This window comes from Delphinus delphis, chromosome 1 (genome assembly GCF_949987515.2).
Source record: "Delphinus delphis chromosome 1, mDelDel1.2, whole genome shotgun sequence".
Taxonomy (NCBI): domain Eukaryota; kingdom Metazoa; phylum Chordata; class Mammalia; order Artiodactyla; family Delphinidae; genus Delphinus; species Delphinus delphis.
The window spans coordinates 137254310-137277266 of record NC_082683.1 but is presented as its reverse complement, the minus strand read 5'-3'; the positions used below and the strand labels follow the sequence as shown (position 1 = coordinate 137277266).

At 45.8% G+C, this 22957-nt stretch overlaps 1 long non-coding RNA gene and 1 pseudogene across 1 annotated transcript in view; one reads left to right on the top strand and one right to left on the bottom strand.

Moving 5' to 3' along the window:
• Window positions 1-8370, bottom strand: part of LOC132440072 (uncharacterized) — a 48687-nt gene extending 40317 nt beyond the window's left edge. The window contains exons 1-2 of the long non-coding RNA XR_009522494.1: window positions 8259-8370; window positions 3902-3970 (exon numbers count right to left, since the gene is read on the bottom strand). This is a non-coding gene — a long non-coding RNA (uncharacterized lncRNA). The remainder of the gene's footprint in view (window positions 1-3901; window positions 3971-8258) is intronic.
• LOC132425633 (RNA-binding protein with serine-rich domain 1-like) lies at window positions 5684-6675 on the top strand (annotated as a pseudogene).
• Window positions 8371-22957: the final 14587 nt, after the last annotated feature.

The window sequence follows — 22957 nt, the reverse complement described above, 5'->3', positions numbered from 1 at the left end:
ATTCCCATCAAAGTAATAGATTTTCAGAACAGGTCAAAATACCAAGTCAAGCTATATGCTGATTATAAGACATATGCTTAAACAACTGGGCACAGAAAGGCTGAAAACATAGGCATTAAAGAAGACTAGAAAAATAATAAAAGAAAATAGATGTTATAATACTAACATCAGACAAAAGAACACTAAAGATGAGAATCACTAACATTAAAAGGGACAAATATATTTTGTCCTTTCTGTTACGTTCAAGTCACAAAGAAGATAGAACAATTATCAATTGTACTGCGTTAACACTGCGGCCTCTATATGCATAAAATAAAAACTGATAGAAATAAAAAGAGAAATGTTTTCCAGATAACTTTTGGGTTAAATAAAAAATAAATAAAGTAATAATGACAATATAAATGGAAAAATTATTCAGAAGTGAATGACAGTGAAAGCGCTCTATGTACCAAAACCCATGGGATGCAGCGAGAGTGGACTCAGCTCAAAAGAAGTCACCTTGCCATTTCCTGAGCCTTCAGGCTCTTTACACCAGCACTGCACCATTTGCTGCAGTGGCCACTGTCCACATGTGGCTAGTTAAATGTCAATCTATTACAATGAAAAAGTCGCTTCCCTAGTTGCACTGACCACATTTCAAGTTCTCAGTAGCCACAAGTGGCTAGAAGTTACCATAGTGGACAGCACAGATTTTAGGAACTGCTCATCCTTGCAGAATGTTCTGCTTGGCCGTGCTTCTCCAGAGTTTGCCAGGGAAGTTCCAGTATGTCAACTTTGCCGACTGTAGGCCGCCATTGAGCCCGGGTTTCAATTGGCCAAACTAGCCAAGTATCGATATTTATACCATTCCCAGATGCTCAAGCCACGTATTAACCCTAGAATCTCAGGAGAGTCAACTCATATGGATAAATGAGGCCCAATCAACTCTTCAGTTGCATCTACATAGTCAAACACCTTTAGAATTCATTCACACCCACGTTCCCCATACTCTTGCCAATGCCGATGGGTGAGGTCTTGTTACACTTTTGGTGGGTCGATTCCCTCTCTCACCTCAGGGCAGGTCTTGTACCCCTTGTCTGGGCTGTGCTGGGATCTACTCTTGGTAGGGACATGCAGGTATTAAGAGTGGTGGGAGTAGGGCCTACAAAGACTGGCATCCCCTGGTGATGGGACCATCCTGGGTGCAGTCACTGAAAGGTGTTTATGCAGAGGAAGACATTTTCTCTCACGTGGGAAGACGGGTTTCCTCCATCAGAAAGAGAGGTCCTATGGAATTGGGGAGTTCAAACCTCAGCCTCCCCCGTTTCCCCATTCCAGATCTCAAGGTCCCATGCCTTCCTCCACAGGAGCCCTTGTCTTAGCGTTAGAGACTGGGGGAGCAGGCCTTTAATTGGCCCTGCCACTCTACAACACACCCAGTACAGCACTGGGTCCTTAGCCATGTTGGCCCTGCAACGGTAAGAACGGACGGATTCCTTTCAAGTTGGTATAAAGGCTTTTGAAAGTACTTGACACTAGAAGCTTCCCTGAGTTTCTGGCAGTTTTCTAAGACATACCCAGGGATGATTCTGACCAACCTTGAACCTCCCCAGGAACACCTCCTGTCAATGAACTATTCTAATCTGCACTCGACTCATCATTCAGCATGACATTCTCTCATTAGTGTGTAATTTGAATATTTCCTGTGCGTGTCTAGTCTGCTACACCTTTAACTATATCGTAAGCTTTGTGAGGGCAAGATTATCTCACAACATTTAGTGAATTCATATGTACTGAATTCCTGAAGGCATTCTGGCTCATCCTGGCATTTCATGCCAGACAAGCGGCAGTGGCTGTGCCTGGGGCCCCTCAAGAACGTGGGGTGGTGGTCAGGGAGACAGGTCTGAGGGGGAGTCTCGCCGTGGAGCAGCCAGGCCATGAAGGACGTCCGTGGGCTCCTGTGGTCAAGCTGAGTTTTCCTCAGGAAACTCTTTTGAGGCACTCGGTGTCCACAGACTCTGGAGCTGTCTGCCAGCTCTGCTAGTCATTCACCATCTTTGGCTTCCTTCTGGTGACTGGTGGGCCGTGTCTGGTTTGGGATGGGTGATTCCTATCTTCAAAGTCTTGGTCAGGAGGTTCCTATTTTAATGAACACCATGCAGCCTTGGTGCCTGGCCAAGGTGGGGGCCAGAGCAACCCGGACGGGACCTGAAGTGGGGCCCCCTGTCCTCATGCATGCCACTTGCAAACTCACACTGCTGTGGGCTCAGTGCTGCTGTTCTGTCTCCTCCTCCGGCCACTGGCAATCAGCTGCCGGAAATGGCCAAGAGGTGGAGAGAAATGTGGTGGTCAGGAGATGACCGGTGTCTGCTTGCCCCTCAGTGTCCACTCTGTCCTTTAGATCTACAGCTCTGAGGTGCTGGACATATCATTAGGAGCGACCTAAAACAGCCTCTTTTGACACCTGCAGTCCAATCTAGGTAGAACTGGGCTACCCAGAAACGTGCACTGGCTCTGTGCTGATGGTGAGTACTCAGCGGAGCAATGGCCTTTGCTGCACAGAGGGCCACTTCCGCTCCCAGCAGCTCAACAGCTCCCCAGAGCGCGGGCAAGAACGAAAGAGAATACTGGAGATTTCTCCTCCCTGGTTCACTCATCACAGTGTCACGTGCATGGCTTCCCTTTGTACCTCCTCTCCCTGAGCATTTAGCTTTTTGAAGTTTTCTGGGTGTTTTGATCACTAGTTAATAAGGAAATACTGTGGGGTTACACAATTACTCCCTTCTAGGCAACAACCCCATGCTTCCCTCCCTCCTTCTCTCTCTCCCTCCTTCATTCTCTCCCTCCTTCTCTCTCTCCCTCCTTCTCTCCCTCCCTGCTTCTCTCTCTCCCTCCTTCTCTCTCTCCCTCCTTCTCTCTCTCCCTCCTTCTCTCTCCCTGCTTCTCTCTCTCCCTCCTTATCTCTCTCCCTGCTTCTCTCTCTCCCTGCTTCTCTCTCTCCTTCTCTCTCTCCCTCCTTCTCTCTCTCCCTCCTTCTCTCTCTCCCTGCTTCTCTCTCTCCTTCCTTCTCTCTCTCCCATCATTCAAATGATGTTACATCATTTGCAAATATTTTCTCCCATTCTGTAAGTTGTCTTCTCATTTTTTCTTTTTTTATGGTTTCCTTTGCTGTGCAAAAGCTTATAAGTTTGATAAGGTCCCATTTGTTTATTTTTATTTCTATTGCCTTGGGGGACTGACCTAAGAAAACATTGGTATGATTTATGCCAGAGAATGTTTTGCCTATGCTCTCTTCTGGGAGTTTTATGGTGTCATGTCTTACTTAACATGTGTTTAGTTCTCACACTGCATGTTTCTGTTTCTGGAGTCTCTATTACATCATACTATGTTAATTTATGGGCATATGATACTTGCTTGCTCCTACACCACAGTTTTAATTATTGAATATGTATAATGTATTATGAAAATTGGTAAAGCAATTTATTCCTCATTTTTTCTTCTGGGAAAAAAAAAGAGAAAAAGACCTGGGTTCTTCTCTAAATGTCTTTCCCAGATATATTTTAGAATGGGTTTGCTGAATTCCATTAAAATTATGTGGACAATTTTTTTTTTTGGATTGGGAGTGCATTTAATTTAAATATGTTTCTATAAATTCAGGTATGTTACCCAAAAGATATGTTTTATGAGGTATTATGTTGGTAGAAATTCATTAATTATCAGAGATTTGCCTAGCAGTTTAGAACTGGAGCACAAATAACTTGCTAAGAGCAAGGAGGAAGTGTTTTCTGAGTTATTTCATCATTTTCCATGGCTGTATTAAAAAATGGCGATAAAAAAGTGGTATCCCAGAAGAAAAATAATAGGAAAGAGCCAAGTAACTAAGTGTAACAGGAGAAACAAGAAGGATTTGAAACACTCTGACCTGTACCGAGAAAGGTAAGCTCCAGCCGGGAACGTGGAGGCTTCTTAGCCTCTCCACACCCTGGGGAACCTGGGGATAGAGACAGAAAGTATGATGTATACATACTGTTTAGGAGGATGAGGGATATTCTCACTGTTCTACTCATGCACACTGGGTCTCCTTGCTGCCCACTTTTTACCCATTTTGTTGTCTGATTAATCACCCCGTTCTCTGCAGAGAAGTCAGTGGAAGCCAGATGACAGAAGCAGGGGCTTGAGGCCAAGCCTACCAGCTTAATCCCTGTCCTATCCCTGACCAGCCATGAGTCTTTGGGCAAATTAACCTGTTGGAGTCTCAGTTATGGAGATTTCTGGAAAACCAAGAGGGCGTACCTTACGTAGAGATATTAAGCAACGATATACAGAGAAACTCTCTCAAAGTCAGTGGCGTGTTTTTACACACAGAACAGAAAGAGAGTGGACCCGTTGCTTAGATAATTCAGACTTTAGACCATTGATGCCTCCCTGAGAGTTCACAGGGCAATCAGACATTACATTGAGGAGAGACAGGAAAGGGAGGCGCTAGAAGCAAAGGAGACTTTATTAAGTATCAACTGTGTAGAGGACATTATATTCTTCTGGAACTTGCAGAGCAAATTAGGTAGCTAGGATATGACAAAGTCTCTGCTCCCTTTTTGTTTTTTTCTGGCCATGTCCTGTGGCATGCAGGAGTTCCCTGACCAGGGATCGAACCCATGGCCCCTGCAGTGGAAGTGCAGAGTCTTAACCACTGGACCGCCAGGGAAGTCCCACAAAGTCCCTGCTCTTAAGCAGCCTCCCTTTTAGTTGCTGAGGCAAAACCTCCCCCCAAAAAACAATGTGAGAAACAGGACAAGGCAGAATCCATCTGTCTAACAAAGGAGAGAAGAGCAAAACTCAGGAGGTCTCCACCCGCCTTCTCCCTGAGGGCTCCTCAAGTTTGGGGCCGTATATACAGAGCTAACTTCTACCTACTTTTATCATCTCCCTCTGGCCACTGCTCCCAGGCAGAATGGAAAGTTGTGGACACGAGCCTACACGTCTGGTGAACTGGTTCTCACTGTTCCCTTCCATTCTAGCACACTGGGAACTAACTGCCTTCTGCCAAAGGAGGAAGGTAAACATTTCCCAGTGTGCACCTGCGAGAATGTGTGCACTCCTGACGTCTGTTTGGGCCTTTGAGATGCTTCTGGTTACACTTGTCCCTCTCTCCCATGGCCTGCTTTCTTCTGCTCCTGTCCAGTGCTTAGAGGAGAGGCGGACAGGTCCACAAACACGGAGACTATCCAGAAAAGGCCTGGGTTCCTCACAAACATTTGCACATCGTTTAAGATCCCTTACTCATATGTTTGGTCATATATTGAAAGCATGAAACCGTATAAACATTGGGGAGTGTGCTCACATTATACATACTGAGCATCTATCCAGCCTCTTCATTTTTCTGTAACAGACACATTTGGGGGAGCACCTAGAAAGCCCCTCACCTGCCCCTAAATCTCTCTCCACTGGACAGTAGATGAACCTGAAAAACTAGCTTTTGAGATTAATTTTGGGATGTCAGGGTATCATTTCTTATTAATATCAAGATATGTTGTTGAATATTACATATTCAACATATCTGCATATGTATTGAGTATGAATTAGCTCATCAACTTTATTCTCTAATTATCTGCTGTGTGTCTAACACACAATAGGGGCTCCCCGCTCCCTAATCGTGACGCCCGAGCAGCGCGGGCCTCAGTGGCTGAGGAGAGGGGGAGGAGGTCGCGGCGGCGGGAAGATGCTGCACTTTGGCGTAAATTGCAATCGATTAGGGATCGTTTCTCGGACTCAAGTTAGAAGGGAGAGTTCAGATAAGTGAGGCCGCCATTGCTGCTTTGAACACCTCAGAAGGGGAGAATGGATTTATCAGGAGTGAAAAAGAAGAGCTTGCTAGGAGTCAAAGAAAATAATACAAAGTCCAGCACTGGGGTCCTCCTACCAAACGCAAAGACCTCTCTGATGGGAAGTCCAAGGATCGCTCTAAAGATAAGGGGGCCGCCAAGGAGTCCAGCGAGAAGAATCGTGGCAGGGATGAAACTCCAAAGAGGCGCAGCGCTTCCAGTGATAGCAGCAGCACCAGCTCTCGGTCCAGCTCGACCTGCAGCTCGGGCTCGAGCACCAGCACGGGCTCCAGCTCATCTTCAGCATCGAGCCGCTCAGGAAGTTCCAGCACATCCCGCAGCTCCAGCTCCGGCAGCTCCCCTGGCTCTCCGAGTCCTTCTCGGCGCAGGCAGGACAACGGCGGCATTCCCGCTCCAAATCCAAACCACCCAGAAGATATAAAAAGGAAAGGAAAAGGCGGAGCCCTTCCCCTAAACCCACCACAGGGCACATTGGAAGGCTCACCAGGAATGTGACCAAGGATCATATCCTGGAGATATTCTCCACCTATGGGAAAATTTAAATGATTGACGTGCCTGTAGAAAGGATGCACCCCCGTGGAGTCTGAGAATCCAGATGAGGCCGAGAAGGCGCTGAAGCACGTGGAGGGAGGACACATCGATGGCCAGGAGATCACTGCCACCGCTGTGGTAGCTCCCTGGCCTCGGCCGCCCCGCCCCCCGGCGATTCAGCCGTCCCTGGAGAATGCCGCCACCGCCTCCCATGTGGCGCAGGTCCCCCCCACGGATGAGGAGGAGGTCGCGTTCCCCTCAGCACAGGTCCCCAGGGCGCCGGCGCCACAGGAGCCGCTCCAGCTTCAACTCCTCCGTATAAGCAGGGCCACGGAAGCTCTGCCCTGTGACTTGTATCCCATCCAACTCACTTCTGTCACTTTTCTAGCCGAAGGAGGATCGGTAGGAAAGAAATCCCTCATTCAGGGCCAGGCTTCGGAGGTGAAGGCAGTAATTGCTACGTTTCCCCTGGCGGCAGATTTCCGGCTGCAGGGGAGTTGTTGGTTTGGGGGTCACGCTTATAAAGATGCCCTCCAGTTTTCTGGCTAGAAAGCTTCCACATTTCTAGTTCCTGAGAGGCAGTTTAGTGGCAAAGTCAGCAGGGATGAGCAGGGGGCTCCAGGAGGTGGTACAGCCCCAGCCTGGGAGCATGTTTTCCCCTTCCACAGATGACCTGGGGCCGATCTGGTGGCCTGCTCGTGCCCTAACCTGCTGGCCTGCAGGGTCCCACAGGAAAGGGTGTGCTTTCACGCAACTGCCGTTCCTGTTAGCCTGGCCCTGCGCCCCTGTTTGAGTCCTCTTCTGACCTCAAGGGCCAAATACCCGAAATGGTTCTTTTCATGGGTACTCATGTGCGTGCACACACACACACACACACACACACACACACGCACATCTCCCTTTCTCTCTGAAACTGGTAAGTTGAGAGCCAGCTCTGTCGGGTCATCACAGAACTGCCCCCTCACCCCCCCCGCCCCCCCGCCCCCCCCCCCCCCCCCCCCCCGTTGTGTCGGTATTCATGGTGGTCGTGTAGGTTACCTTGGCAATGTGTTCATTGCTTTTTTGGCTTTTACTGTACAGTCAGTACTATACATTTTCTCTGTTTTGTAACTTTGTAGCATTTTAGATAATATTGTGTTTGTACTTTGTTGTGTAGAGAAAAGAATTGTGTTGAATAAACCTAGGATTAGAGTGCAAAAAAATAAAATAAAACATACACAGGTAGAAAGAGTTCTAGGCACTAGGTGACTTTCAGTTGCATTTGCAGGACTGTATTCAAGGCAAGAGTCTACATGTAAAGGGGATGGTGAAGAACAAGGTACAGGGAATGTGAGACATGCCCTGGGAACACCAGTGGTTCTGGATTTATTGTAAGAGGTACATGGAACCAAAGTTTCTCTGGGAGGGAGGGATAGGAGTGCTTAGAGGAGAGGAAGGCCATTATTCAACATGAATGATGCTGACCTCACAGTCTTCTGCATAATCATCTGTCCTTACCGTGTAAGCAAGGCTGTGGGGCAGAGAGGCAGCACTCATGTGCTGACAGCGCCCCTAGTGGAGAGGAGGAGAGTTTGCACCCAGGTCACAGCACTGCCTGTGAACCCTCAGTCTCAGCCCTCAGCTTCTCCGTTTCCTATAACTCTTTAATATCAGAAAGTCCAATCTGTCCATGCCCTTGAGGATGAAGGTCATTTTCTTGACTGTGGGACAGTGGGGATTTCAGTGTGAAAATGCTGTGGGAGAGAGAGCTTAAGATTGCTTTACGGAAGGGCTTACCTTCCTTATTCCATGTTAACTTCAACTTTCTTTTCTTTTTCTTGTGCAAGTGTGGCATAGATTGGCCAGCAATTCACCATATTCATTTCCTTTTCCTCTGTATGCTGATAAACTACATTTTCCACCTACCTTGCAGGTGGATGCAGCCTGGCAACTGGGTTCTGGCCAATGGATTGTGAATGGAAGCGACATATATTACTTTCCGGTCACATCCATAAAATCCTGTCTCGCACACTCTTCCATGCTATTTTCCTTTCCTCTGGATTTATACAGAATATCACAGCTTACTTGAAAGTCATATGTTGCTGAGGATGGAGGAGCTGCAAGATGAAAAGGAAAGATTTCCTGGATTACACCTTTTAGGAGGCCTGTACATTGTTCAGGAACACTCATTTTAGACTACATGTGGTCAAGAAACAAACTTTTTTGATTAAGCCATGGAAAGTTTTCACATTGTTTGTTATAGCAGCTAGTTTACCTGAGCTAAGGCAAAACTAATATGGAGCCTTTAGAGGAAAATTTGGAAAAATCTGTAAGCAAAAAATGAGAGAAAAAATAAGCAATTCTAAACCTGATGATAACCACTGTTAATATTTTGCTGTAGAATCCTAGCTTTTAAGAAAGCAGGGTGGTGAAATGGGGTAAAAGAATGACTGGAAATAGAGAGACCAGGAATCTGGTCACCATTTCCCCCTAAATAGCAGAGCTTTGGTTTCTCTATGAAAAAAAAGAAAGAGCTTTGTCACCTGTCTTGTCTAAGGATGGGCATTGTGGGGTGGGGGGTTGGAAAGCACAGAAGTGAAAAGAAGAGGGAGGGAGAGAGAGAAGGAGGGAGAGAGAGAAGGAAGGAGAGAGAGAAGGAGGGAGAGAGAGAAAGAGGGAGGGAAGCATGGGGTTGTTGCCTAGAAGGGAGTGATTGTGTAACCCCACAGTATTTCCTTATTAACTAGTAATCAAAACACCCAGAAAACTTCAAAAAGCTAAATGTTCAGGGAGAGGAGGTACAAAGGGAAGCCATGCACGTGACACTGTGATGAGTGAACCAGGGAGGAGAAATCTCCAGTATTCTCTTTCGTTCTTGCCCGCGCTCTGGGGAGCTGTTGAGCTGCTGGGAGCGGAAGTGGCCCTCTGTGCAGCAAAGGCCATTGCTCCGCTGAGTACTCACCATCAGCACAGAGCCAGTGCACGTTTCTGGGTAGCCCAGTTCTACCTAGATTGGACTGCAGGTGTCAAAAGGCTGTTTTAGGTCGCTCCTAATGATATGTCCAGCACCTCAGAGCTGTAGATCTAAAGGACAGAGTGGACACTGAGGGGCAAGCAGACACCGGTCATCTCCTGACCACCACATTTCTCTCCACCTCTTGGCCATTTCCGGCAGCTGATTGCCAGTGGCCGGAGGAGGAGACAGAACAGCAGCACTGAGCCCACAGCAGTGTGAGTTTGCAAGTGGCATGCATGAGGACAGGGGGCCCCACTTCAGGTCCCGTCCGGGTTGCTCTGGCCCCCACCTTGGCCAGGCACCAAGGCTGCATGGTGTTCATTAAAATAGGAACCTCCTGACCAAGACTTTGAAGATAGGAATCACCCATCCCAAACCAGACACGGCCCACCAGTCACCAGAAGGAAGCCAAAGATGGTGAATGACTAGCAGAGCTGGCAGACAGCTCCAGAGTCTGTGGACACCGAGTGCCTCAAAAGAGTTTCCTGAGGAAAACTCAGCTTGACCACAGGAGCCCACGGACGTCCTTCATGGCCTGGCTGCTCCACGGCGAGACTCCCCCTCAGACCTGTCTCCCTGACCACCACCCCACGTTCTTGAGGGGCCCCAGGCACAGCCACTGCCACTTGTCTGGCATGAAATGCCAGGATGAGCCAGAATGCCTTCAGGAATTCAGTACATATGAATTCACTAAATGTTGTGAGATAATCTTGCCCTCACAAAGCTGACGATATAGTTAAAGGTGTAGTAGACTCAGACACGCACAGGAAATATTCAAATTACACACTAATGAGAGAATGTCATGCTGAATGATGAGTCGAGTGCAGATTAGAATAGTTCATTGACAGGAGGTGTTCCTGGGGAGGTTCAAGGTTGGTCAGAATCATCCCTGGGTATGTCTTAGAAAACTGCCAGAAACTCAGGGAAGCTTCTAGTGTCAAGTACTTTCAAAAGCCTTTATACCAACTTGAAAGGAATCCGTCCGTTCTTACCGTTGCAGGGCCAACATGGCTAAGGACCCAGTGCTGTACTGGGTGTGTTGTAGAGTGGCAGGGCCAATTAAAGGCCTGCTCCCCCAGTCTCTAACGCTAAGACAAGGGCTCCTGTGGAGGAAGGCATGGGACCTTGAGATCTGGAATGGGGAAACAGGGGAGGCTGAGGTTTGAACTCCCCAATTCCATAGGACCTCTCTTTCTGATGGAGGAAACCCGTCTTCCCACTTGAGAGAAAATGTCTTCCTCTGCATAAACACCATTCAGTGACTGCACCCGGGATGGTCCCATCACCAGGGGATGCCAGTCTTTGTAGGCCCTACTCCCACCACTCTTAATACCTGCATGTCCCTACCAAGAGTAGATCCCAACACAGCCCAGACAAGGGGTACAAGACCTGCCCTGAGGTGAGAGAGGGAATCGACCCACCAAAAGTGTAACAAGACCTCACCCATCGGCATTGGCAAGAGTATGGGGAACGTGGGTGTGAATGAATTCTAAAGGTGTTTGACTATGTAGAATGAAACTGAAGAGTTGATTGGGCCTCATTTATCCATATGAGTTGACTCTCCTGAGATTCTAGGGTTAATACGTGGCTTGAGCATCTGGGAATGGTATAAATATCGATACTTGGCTAGTTTGGCCAATTGAAACCTGGGCTCAATGGCGGCCTACAGTCGGCAAAGTTGACATACTGGAACTTCCCTGGCAAACTCTGGAGAAGCACGGCCAAGCAGAACATTCTGCAAGGATGAGCAGTTCCTAAAATCTGTGCTGTCCACTATGGTAACTTCTAGCCACTTGTGGCTATTGAGAACTTGAAATGTGGTCAGTGCAACTAGGGAAGTGACTTTTTCATTGTAATAGATTGACATTTAACTAGCCACATGTGGACAGTGGCCACTGCAGCAAATGGTGCAGTGCTGGTGTAAAGAGCCTGAAGGCTCAGGAAATGGCAAGGTGACTTCTTTTGAGCTGAGTCCACTCTCGCTGCATCCCATGGGTTTTGGTACATAGAGCGCTTTCACTGTCATTCACTTCTGAATAATTTTTCCATTTATATTGTCATTATTACTTTATTTATTTTCTATTTAACCCAAAAGTTATCTGGAAAACATTTCTCTTTTTATTTCTATCAGTTTTTATTTTATGCATATAGAGGCCGCAGTGTTAACGCCTTACAATTGATAATTGTTATATCTTCTTTGTACTTGAAGGTGACAGAAAGGACAAAATATATTTGTCCTTTTTAATGTTAGTGATTCTCATCTTTAGTGTTCTTTTTTCAGATGTTAGTATTATAACATCTATTTTCTTTTATTATTTTTCTAGTCTTCTTTAATGCCTATGTTTTCAGCCTTTCTGTGCCCAGTTGTTTAAGCATATGTCTTATAATCAGCATATAGCTTGACTTGGTATTTTAACCTGCTCTGAAAAGCTATTATTTAAGATACTTACATTTACCGTGATCATTGATATATTTGGACTTATTTGTAGAATTTTATTTTATGCTTGCATTGTTTCTTATTTTAGTCCTGACCCCAGTTCCGCTTTTAAAAATATTTCCATAGGACTGAGTAACTTACATTGACTAGAATTAAAATTTCTTCTAAAGCAAATATATGTCTGTTAGAATCAAAGGCGATGGGCACTTGAGACTGGCGATACTTTACTGTGCTTCTGTGTTCGTCCACTGTCCTCACCCCTCTGGCTCCAGCTTTGTAAACTTTACAGACCATCCTGTTGAATCCTGAAACCTTGACATGCCTTATAGGCAGGTCACATAGGCAAAGTCGTCCTTGGGTTCTCACGGCACCAACTGTTTATGCGACAACCTCTGTTCTTTCATTCCTCAAATAAATCAATTTTATAAGTGAAATTTAACAAAAGCCAAGGCCTTACCCCACTCTTCAGAGCGGCACCATCTAAGGCAGCAGTTATTGGTTCGTATCTTTTCTACCTGCTAAAAAATACACTTTGAGACATCCTAAGGAACAATAGGATGTGGTGGTTAGTAGTCCAGACCCTGGGCCTATTCTGCCATGGCTGGAATCTCAGCTCTGTCACCTTCCCTGTCGTCCGATAGCTGTAAGATCTCAGTCCAGTAACTGACCTTCTCTAGGCCATGCTTTCCTCATAAGAAATACAAGGTCAATTATAATACCACCTCGAGGATTGCTGGGAGGATTGGAAGAGGTAATCGATGTGAAAACACTCAGCACGATCCCCATCACACCGGAAGAACTCGGAAGATGGTAACTGATATTCCTTTGCTTCTTTTCCCTTTGGCTGCGCCATGCGGCATGGGGGACCTTAGTTCCCCAACCAGAGATCAAACCTGTGCCCCCTTGCAAGGGAAGTGTGGAGGCTTAACCACTGGACTGCCAGGGAAGCCCAATAACTGATATTCTTAACAATGATCTTCGTCCATACCCAGGACTCAACATAAGGCCATTTTCACACAAATCGACATTTTCTTAATCCCTCCCAGAAGGAGAGCTGTGGAACTTCTTGAAGACTCATGACATCTCTATGAAGAGATGTAATCTACTTCTCCTGCTATTCTTAGCATCCCAAAGCTGACTGAAGATCTATATCCATGAACAGAGGGTCCAGGGTGTAAACAGGTGCTCCACGCACTGGCCTCGTACTGATAACCTCTGCCATCTTTGTACGTTTTGTCTGCAGTTGCTGTATTAAGGAGACCTGGCCTGAGTGAAATATTCAGTCCTGGATCTTTTCATGTCCCAAATTAACTTTAATGAGCAAACAGAGAAAGATCAAGAGGGCTGCGACTGGGACTTAGGGGAAACTTTGAAGCAGAAGCCAGGAAGGGGTAGATGCCCTCTGGAATTGGGCCAGCGTTTGCTTTTGATGACAGCGAACCCTCAGATCTTGTTCATCTGAGCTGAAAACAAGGGGCTCTGGGACCAGAATACCTGAGATTTCACCTTTTACAATGCCTCTGTGTTCCTCATTCAACAAACATGTGTTGAATACCTACTATGAGCAAGAAACTTGCTCTAATGCTTTTATTATATGCTTTGGGTAATACCAAGGTGAATAAGACACTGTCGCAGCCCACAGGCTTTTTTCTTCTAGTAGAGGAACTAAGGTGTACACAAATGGCCACGTTGGGGGCAGGAGTGGGGGACTGTGACATGTAAAACGTACAAAGTTCCATCTGATGGACGAAGAAGCCGTTGCTTCCACCTTGGGAGGAACCAAGACTGCTGTATGCAGGTAATTAGATGGGAGCTGCCCCTTTAAGAAGAGTGGGATCTGGACCAGTAGAGATGAGCAGTGGTCTTTCAGGTGGAGTACACAGGGTGAGCGCCAGCAGGGCAGTCCAGGGAAGGTTCTGGGAACAGCAAATTGTACCTCCCCTGTTTCTTCTAGCTGTGTTTTCATGGGAAAATGTCTTCAGCAACTGAGCCTCGGTTTCCCCATGGGGCTACTTCTGTATACTCCTCAGGATAATTGTAAAGATTAAATGGCTTAAAACAGGCAAGTGTGTAGATCGTTATATGTGCCTGAATAATGATAGTAGTGTCCCTCATGCCTGTTTCTGTTTCTCCCCTTCATTGCAGTCCCTAAGCTGGTGAGAAGCAGATTCCCAGGAATTTCTACTGGGACATGGAATTTGGGGGCAAAAAAGGGAGGGATCGGCAGGTCAATACTGAGGGTTAACTGAGGAGGTTTAGGATTGCCACAGGCAGTCCCCAGCAGAGGTAGTTCCTCCCTGTCATCAAAGGGCCCTCGGGTCCAGGACTGAACTGTTCCCATCCTGTTACAAACTGCAGGATGCCATGAGCATCTTTTCCAAGTGTCTTCTCACATGTGCATCACCAAAGAGATCTTCTTTCAAAGACATTTCCTTCACTGCTTTCCCAGTCTTCTGTTTGAAGACATTTCCAGAAAGGAGCTTAACAATTCATCAGCCGCTCTGTTCCTAGCAGAGTGAGTCTTCTGGACTCGTCTCAAGTGTCATACACCTCGTTTGGAGCTATATCTTGTCATTTTGAATTTTTGGTATTCAAGTCAACAAATGCTTGAAATAAGATCTTCACTGTAACTCACTCTTTTGTCTCTAAGTTTCAGCAGAGGCTTCAATGGTTAGTAATACAACCGTTGATGTGAAATCCTGCTGTCATTCCAAGGGGAGGTGCTGGAGCCCCTATGCAAGACTTTCTAAGGGAGGCTTGGAGTCACGCTGCTGGCTTTTGTCCATCACGCAGCCCATGTAAGAAGTTGAGGTTGACAAGAGATTGGAAAGTGGTGATTTCTTTACAGAGAATGTCAGTGAGAAATCATAAATTGCTTCCAGCTTGCTCCCTGACATGTTGAGCTCATTCAGCCAAGTAGAGGCTGTGCTATAACCACACTGTGTTAGGAGTCGGGGAGTCACAAAGGTGAATAGGCCCAATACCTGCAACCTAGGAGCTGCTAAGGAGCAGTAACACCTTTAATAACACTCACACCCTGAGAAGCCTGACAGTACCATTCCAAAGCAGTATAGGGATGGGAAAGACATTCCATCATAGGACCTGGAGTCTCTGTAGCAGGGGATCTGGGTCAGGGCAAATGGCAAGGGTGGGGCAAAGGCATGTAAAACAGACAGAACTGCTTGAGACAATCCAGGTGTACAACAAAGCACAGGAATGCTTGCCGATCAAGATCATACAGGCTGTAACTGTGACAATGGGAATGAAAAATGTGGTATGTTTTAAAGATAAACAGCAAGAAACACATCCTACAGTCCTTTACAGTTTGCAGAGCTTTGGGGGATAACTTACTAAGTTTGACAATCACCGCAACCCATGGGATCAGCTGGGAATGTACTTGTTCGACAAATGAAATAACTGTAGGTCAGTGTTATTATCTTACCCAGTAGTACAGAGCTAGCCAACGGTATAACTAGGATCTGACCCTAGGCTTCCTGGTTCCAGGTTTTGTTTGTCAGTTGTTTCATGGCATTTCATCCTCTCCCTCCATACAGGTTATGAGCAATTCAGTTCTAGCAGCTATTGCAAATTTTACTTTTGGAATTCTAGAGGTGTGGTGTGAAGATGGTATCGATCGATTCACCCATTCAACAGACAATTACATTTTAATGGGAGGAAATAGATCATAAAAGATAAGCAAGCAATGTATGTATATATGAGATGCTATAAAGTCTAGAGAGAAAAATAAAGCAGAGAAAGGGAATAGGATTCACCAGGCCTGCAAGGGGATGCTATTTCAAATAGGGTCATAGGTGAAAACCTGTGCGATAATGGTGACATTTGAGCAGAGACCTAAAAGAAGTGACATGAGCTAGTGAGTCATGCACTGTCTGGGGAAGGGACCAGTTAAGATGATGGCAGTTATCCAGATCGCAGGTGATGGTGGTGTGGACCAGGGTGAGAGAGGTGAAGACGGTGAGAAGTGGTCAGAGTTTGTATGGTTTTTGAAGGTAGCGTCAAGAGGACTAAGAGACTGACTAGATGTGTGATAGAAGAGAAAGGAAAGCACCTCCCCAAACCCCAACGCCAAGATTTTCAGCCTGAGGCAAGAAAAGATGAATTTGCTTTCCGTTGAGATGACAAAGGCTTCAGGAAGGAAAGGATTTGGGGGAGAGTTAAGGAGTGTATTGGGGGGCACTTTAAGTTTGAGATGCCTGTTGGACGTTCAAGTGTTGATGGTAATTGGTTATAAGTGTCTGGAGTTCAGGAAGAGGTCAAGACTAGTATATAGAAATGGGAGTTAGCATAAAGTTCTGATTTTCAGTGGAGTGTTTGTCAGGAACTGTGAAGGATCTGAGTTTGACCCTATTTAAGGTCAGCTTACCCCAGCCTCACGGATGCTGGCAGAAAACATGAGTTCCTGGGGTCACAGACAAAAGACATTATTACTCTCAGCAATAGCAGTAGCCAGAGTACCCGCCCTTCCCTGCCCTGTTCCCTGAGTCTCAGTTGCCTAAGGCAATGTGGAGAGGGCCAGAGGTGCCTGCATACACACAGTGGGTTGCATGACAGGAAAGGAACCCCAGGCTGAGGGAGCCTGAAGCTTTTGTAACAGGCAGTAGGCACGCCTATCCTTTGCTCTGAGACGGACACTATCTGTATGTTCCAAGCTGTTTGCTACACAAAGATCCTTGGAAAGACAGTCCGGAATAAAGCCAGTCGGCTTCTCTGCTCATGAGCTGTTCAGGAGTGCAGGACAATTGTCTCCCCACATGGTGTCACCCCTGAAGCAGCATTGTGGAATTCTTAAGGGGCACTGTTGGCTTTTGCAATGCCTGGGGGTGCTACTGGCATTTCATAGGCAGGAGCCAGGGCTATTCGATATCGTGCAATGTGAGAGACGAGTATCACACAAAGAGAACGATCTCATGTCCCACACCACTTTGAATGTTTTGTCAGGCATTCACTGAAGTGAAAAAAATTATAATTATTGGAATTATTTGAACCTCGACTCTCTTTCCACTTTACAAAATATTCTTTTTAGTATGGCAACATACACTTAATATTTAATCATTTAAATCAAAGGAACATTGTACTTTGCTTTGTTCAGAATATTATCGAAAGTTACCATTTGGGGGAAAAAATACATTGTTAGCAGCAAGACCCATTATTTGAGTAGTCACACCTCATATGACATTACAGTTGCAGCTGAAACAATTATAGTAATTGTAGGGGTGTGTGTGTATTTATATTCAGCCTTTATTTCTTAAGGTCAAATAGGAAGAAATAGACAATTTTGGTGGGGTATTATCTAACTTCTGTTTAGTAAAACTTACTCAACATGAGAAGGTATGATAGAGTCCGATGCTTGCATCACATCCTGTTGAAATGAGGAAGAGGATTGGAAAGTGATCATTGGATTTAGCAGTGTAGAAATCATCAGTGACCTTGAAAAGAACAATTTCAGTGGAGAGGTGGGGACAAGGTCTGTTTGAAGATGGTTCAAAAGAGCATGAGAGGACAGGAATTGAGACACGAGTATAAACAACTTCTTTGAGGAGGTTTCCTGTAAAGGGGAGCAGAGCAAGAGGATCATATGCAAAGCACTTATCCCAGTGCCTAGCACACAGAAAGGGCTCAGAAAATGTTGGCCAAAGAAGGTCTTGATGACCCATGGGAGGTCTACCGAGTAAGGGCTAATGGAAAGAAATGCAGACATAGGGGCTGGTCAGGAAGACCTTCCTAGAGCCTTGTGAGTCTCAAAAGGAATGATGGGCTTCGAGGGGTAGGATGGAGATGAGAGGGTGCTGGGGAGAAGATGGGGAGGAGATGGGGGCAGCTGCCTGCCAAGCCGGGGAGCTTTGAGCGGAGCAGCGAGGGTTGACTAGGGAGCCCTGGAGACAGCGGACAGAAGACCTTGAATGCCAGACTGTGGCATTTATTTTGGGCCTGATGAACCAGTAGGGAGCCAGAGATCCCGAACAGTCAGGGGCGTAGTGGGAATCTAGCACTGACTGTATTTCTCAGACTGTGAGCTATGCTTCTATTCCAAGTGTTGAAGTTGGGCAGGTTACAACTCATGCTGCCTGCCGCCAATCTAATGAAAAGCACATATTTTTATGCTAATCCAACCTTCAGTTTCCTTCCTGAGTTAGGGCCATCCTGGGAATACAATTCTTGGGATAAAGATTAATGGGGAATAGAAACTCACCAGGGATCTAAGGAGGGGTGGGAAGAAGGGGTCCTCCTGAATGAGTGCATTTGATGCTGGCTTTAAAACAGCCTGTGTCTGCAGAAAGCCAGGCACTACTGTCAGCTGCCTGTTAGCAGCAGGCTCTGGGTTCTCAGGCAGGGGCCTAATATATGCTTTAACAATGCCTCTTCATTTCAGTGAATCAGGGCGAGAAAACTGCTAGCCGGCTGGGTATTTTAGAGGTAGGATTATTCATCTTATCACGTATGGTATTGAGATTCTGACCAGACATGGCTGGCACAGTCCAGTTTCCCAGGGAATGAGTGGTGACGGTCAGTCCAAGAGGCATGTGGTCCAGGGGCAAGCACCAGGCTTTGGTCCCAGCTGAACCTGGGTTTGAATCCCAGTCTTTCACCTCCTGCCTATGTGACCTCTGACAAGTCCTTAACCCTCAAATACTTTATCTGTCAAATAGAGTGACGCTTATTGTAAGGATCTGCTACCCACAGAGCGTGTTGCATAAGAAGGGTTATGCCATTAGTTTATGTTTCAATGCCATCCAGTTGTGAGGAGTCAATAAATGATGGGGTAAATGGCGAACCACGGGAGAGAAGCGCCAGTACTTTTTGGCCAGAACGTGACAGTTCCACCTAGTTAAACCCCACTTAGCCCCAGATTATAGTCCCCTCTTTGGTAATCCTACTTTGTTTCCATGGTCCAAGTTGCAAGGAAAGCTCTCACAGGAGATTGCAGTCATTGCTGAATTCTTTAGATTGTTAGATTATTAGGTAATGACTCAATATCCTTTTTGATCCTGGGGCTTTTCACATAGAGAGATTAGGCGGGTGCATAGCCAGAGGGAAAGAGCAGGCAAAGAAAGTGCTTGTAAACCAGTGACTATGGGCTCCATCAGCAGCTTGGAGATATATAGAATTCTATAGAACTATAGCTTTCTCTTAGATCGTCAAGTGCTGGCTGGCATGATGGAGACACAGATGTGTTTTCATGGGTGTTAGGGCCTTGCTTGCCCCATTTCACCACGGAAAAGTTGCAATGTCAGCTACATACAGGAATCCTTAGAAATTCAGCATGGCCTGTGAGGGAGGTGGTCCGACCTCTACCTGGAAGGGAGTTTGAATCATTCTTGAAGTGGGACTCTGAGAGCTGTCATGGGAATGCGGGGCCAGGGCTGCCCTGAGCCTGAATGGAGAATGATGGAGAGACAGCCACCGGTGGGGCTGTGGTCTGAGGGGCCTTTGCTAATCTGCTCCCCTAATTCACCCCTCCTGTTTCCCTGATCCCACAACCAGACAAGATATCTGAATTCTGCCATCGTATGGGGACTCAGATTTGGGGTCTGGTGTCCTCCTGCCTGAGCTTAAACCTTGACTCTAACACTTATCACCTGCATCAACTTGGGTTAATTAGCCTTTCTAAGCATCAGTTTCCTCTTTCTCAAAATGAGGTAAAATTAGCATTATTGCAGCATAAATTAGGATTTTTTGGTGAAGATTAAGTGAGAAAAATCTATGAAGCCTAATTCAGTGTCTGTCACAGAATAATTGTCAATAATTGTTAGCAAGGACATGTCAGAAGGTTACACTGTTGAATGACAATACATTTAGGAAATGCTTTCACAGCATTACCACCTTCAGTTTTCTCATCTAAGAAGAATTATCACTCTTTTTAATGAGGTGATTGAGGTTCAGAGCAGCCATTTGACGTTCCAAATTTACGTCCTAAGAAAAATTAGGAATTCGACTGAGTGGTGCAAATTCAGAGGCCAATTTTATTTCCTGACAATATGCTGCCGGCATGAATGCTTAGAGAGAAGGGGACAGGGCAATGTTAGCTGGGAGAGGGAGGGAACACAGAAAGGAAAAATGAAAGAGTGCTCAAATCCACACTTTTACACATGGAGTTAGGTGTTAAAGAGTGGAATCTCTGAGAATAATGTCCATCCTTATACTTGACTCACTTGTGGAAGATTATAGATCGGAAACCTCAAGTATCCAGAATACAGACAAGGTCCAAGAGAAAAGAGCCCCCTTAAACACTTCAGCTGGAATCAACGTTCTAAAGTTCAAGCAGTGGCAATCACGCAGAGAGGCACCTGGAAACCTCACTCAGCGCCAATTCGCTCTTCTTTTATATGCAATGTTAATAAGTGTTATCTTCCTGATTCATTTATTAGGTCATAAGTTAGAAACAGTATGTTAATTGAAGAGAAAATTGACATATTGACAGCAAAGAAGAACTAGCTGGTAGCCTAAGAGAAGAAACTCTGACAAGCAAAACAAAACTTAAACGATCTTGCCAGTTTGGGGTTAAGTGTAGATAATCACAGCGCTCCCTCTGTATCCCCCCCACCTCATGGTGTTCCTTCCTATATGATGTACAACAAGATAACTAACTGAGCCATAAAAAATAAAACTTTAGTTGTTTTCACCATCCCTTATTAAAGGCAGCAGAGAAGTTTCAACATGTTTTAGCCATATTCATGTCTAAAATTATTTTAAAAACTGAAACTAAACGCCGAATTTAATTCCAGTTTCCTAGACAACTTGATGGCAAATAAACAGGTTTTATTGTCACTAAAAAGTAATTCATTTGCATAAATGAATTAGAAAATGAGCTTATCTTGAACAGCTAGTCCAAGGACTTCCTTTGTTTGGCAACATAGCAGAAGGGTTTAATCCCCACATCCCACTTCCCAGCCGGGAAGATCCCACATGCCAGGGAGCAACTAAGCTCGTGCGCCACAACTACTGAGCCTCCATTCTAAAGCCCGCAAGTCATAGCTACGGACCCCACATGCCACAACTACTGAGCCCACGTGCCTATAGCCCGTGCCCCACAACAAGAGAAGCTACCGCAGTGAGAAGCCCGCGCACCGCAAAGAAGAGTAGCCCCCGCTCGCCACGATTAGACAAAATCCACACGCAGCAACGAAGACCCAATGCAGCCAAAAATAAATAAATTAATTAAAAAAAAAAGAAACTAAGCATGGTGTTAGAGGGTGGGGATAAAAGAGAAATAAAAAGATGGATGAAATCTAGTCCCTGCCCTGGAGAAGGCTGGGAGAGCAAATAACATCTGTGCATTGTGACCTTGACGGGGCAAGAAGCCTCTGACCCCAGAGTGAGTAACTGCCTGGGGGCTGAGGTCAGGAATGCAGAGGAGGCTGCAGCGGGCAGGTGACTTTGACCTGATTTGGAATGTGTCAGGGTATGGGCTCTGTTTAGAATCCCAACTCTGCTGCTTGCAAGTTGCATGCCTTTGAACAAGTTACTTAATTCTCGAAACTTCCATTTCAGGCTTCCGTGGTGGCGCAGTGGTTGAGAATCTGCCTGCCAATGCAGGGGACGCGGGTTCGAGCCCTGGTCTGGGAAGATCCCACATACCGCGGAGCAACTAGGCCCGTGAGCCACAAGTACTGAGCCTGCGCGTCTGGAGCCTGTGCTCCGCAACAAGAGAGGCCACAATAGTGAGAGGCCCGCGCACTGTGATGAAGAGTGGCTCCTGCTCGCCGCAACTGGAGAAAGCCCTCGCACAGAAACAAAGACCCAACGCAGCCAAAAATAAAATATAAATTAATTAATTAATTAAAAAAAAAAAACCTTCCATTTCTTATACTGTAAAATGATATTTTTTCTTTTTTTGCCTTAAAACCACTTGCCTTTCTTTTTTCCTATAGAACACCCCCTCCTTTTCTTTTCACTAGCTCCCCTCCCTCTCTGAGGAAGGTGGGCCTGCGTGCCCTCCACAGGCAAGGAGTAAAACAACAGCAAAGCAGGCTGAGCCCCTCAGTGATTCCCTCGCTGGTGGTGGGTTTAGGGGTGGGCGTGAAATGCAAGCCCAGGCAGGGAGATGCGAGGGGAAGCCTGCTCTGGTTCTTCTGGTAAAGTGCTCCCCCATCATAAAGGAATATTTTATGTATATGATAGAGCTGTCTTTTCTGCCTCTGGACAATCTATGAGGATATGGCATCTTTAAGTGTGACAGCATCTTGGAACGATTACGGTCGCTAATCTGAGGACAAGGCCAATGAGAATGGCAGAGAGAAAAACTAGAAATAAACTGGACCCTTGACGATTTCATTCAGTCACTGTATTAACCAGCTCTGGAGGTACACTACCTCTGGAGTTCTTGTTAAGTGAGAGAATAAATTCCTTAATGCTTAGGCCAGCATCATCAGGGTTTTCTATGATTTACAGGCAAAAACATATTACATGATTTATTACCTTATAGATTTGAGGGAGATAAATGAGGAAATTCCTATAAAGTGTTTAGCACTGTAAAATGTTAACAATTATCATTAACAGAGCACTTTATTATGAAATTATATAGTGCTTTCTTCTTTGTTAATATGTGTCATATTTCTCCAAATATATATGACAACATTTTGGCCAGAATCAAAGGTTTTGCATTTTGGGTGCTGAACTCAATTGCCAAACACAACCCATGGTAGAGGTTTAATGTCAGTTTCATAATTTATCTATCTGCCAATCTGTCTGTGTGTCATCTATCTATCTATCTATCTATCTAGTCCTCTAAATGTAATCCAATGGACAATATAATCCAGACGCCCTTGTTAGTTGGATGGAGATCCTGTCCTCAGGATGTTTTATTTTGCCACTCAGCAGTAAATTCCACAAGAATCCAAGTAGTCTGAAAAAGGGGAACATGGCAGACCTTTCTAAAACTGGAAGGTTCCAGAATCACAGACTATCAGGGCTGGAAAGGACCTGGGAATCACCTTGTCCATCTTCTTCATTTTACAGCTGAGACCCAGAGACTTCCTTATGGTTATACAGCTAGAGGCCAGGTCAGAACTGGAACCCAGCCTCCAGACTCTGACCCATTCCCCTTCCATAACATGTCATTACTTTCTCAACTTTCTCCAGAGTCAGCTTCTCTTACAAGCTGAATAAGGGGGAAGCCCTCTCCTCGGAGGCTGTTTGGGCTGCCAGTAATCC